The sequence below is a fragment of the Poecilia latipinna genome, unplaced genomic scaffold, assembly GCF_001443285.1.
Source record: "Poecilia latipinna isolate Pla-1442-1.1 unplaced genomic scaffold, P_latipinna-1.0 Scaffold275, whole genome shotgun sequence".
In the NCBI taxonomy this organism is placed as follows: domain Eukaryota; kingdom Metazoa; phylum Chordata; class Actinopteri; order Cyprinodontiformes; family Poeciliidae; genus Poecilia; species Poecilia latipinna.
The window spans coordinates 345169-346058 of NW_015112891.1; the positions used below are offsets into that span (position 1 = coordinate 345169).

Genomic DNA, 890 nt, shown 5'->3' on the forward strand with positions numbered 1-890 from the left:
GCCCGCCTCCACATTTGGTCCGGCCCCCTGAGAATTCAGGTTTTTTTTCATATACCGTATTTTCCGGACTACAAGCCACTTATGGATTTTTCGGCAACCACCAGGGGGCTCTTTAGCAAGAAGTGAATCATTGGAAGTCAAAAAATTGGAAATAAAGGAAGAAAGTGCCCATTAAAACAGAATTAGGTTTTAATAGGGAATTGAAATGTGAGAATGTTGTTGATCAGTTAAATAACATTGAGGGGGAAAAGAAGAGTGTTTATTTTATTTTTTTTAAATAATACTGGGATCATTATGAGAATTTGAGGTATAGATATTAGGATCCAGTAGATGGCAGCAGTGCAACAATAATGGATGCAAGCTGCTGTTGAAATCTAAAGAAGAAGAATAAGCAGCAGCAGAAGAAGAAGCAGAATAAAGTTGGAATAAAGCGCCCATTTTCATTTAGCACATGCTAGCAGCAGACACGAAGGATCAGCACTTTTACTGCTACAGTTACCGTTTGGAAACTACCATAATCAGTTCAGTTAAATCTAAACTTGGCAACTTTTTCTTTTTCAACCCTAATAAATGTGATATTCAGTTGACCTGTTATGACTCAAATGTTGGGTGTCCGCCCCCCTCTGCTGCTGCTGCTGCATCGTTGTGGAAAACCTGGAGCGACAGAGATATCTGAGGCTTATATGTGTATGTTTACTGTTTTTTTTAAAAAAAAAACTTTGGGGTTGTGGCTTATAGTCCGGTGCGGCTCATAGTTCGGAAAATACGGACTATAATCCTTCCTGGATTTTTTCTATGAAGAACCCAGAGAGGGTTGTTTGATTGTGCTTTCTGGAAAACAATAAATTTTTACATTTAGGCACTCTTGCAATCGTCACACCTTTTCTGTT

The 890-nt window shown here is 38.7% G+C and overlaps 1 long non-coding RNA gene across 1 annotated transcript in view; it reads right to left on the reverse strand.

Annotated features, from left to right (window-relative positions):
- Positions 1–714: 714 nt before the first annotated feature.
- LOC106948142 (uncharacterized) overlaps positions 715–890 on the reverse strand; it is a 3732-nt gene continuing 3556 nt past the window's right edge. Inside the window, exon 2 of the long non-coding RNA XR_001425120.1 lies at positions 715–880. This is a non-coding gene — a long non-coding RNA (uncharacterized LOC106948142). The remainder of the gene's footprint in view (positions 881–890) is intronic.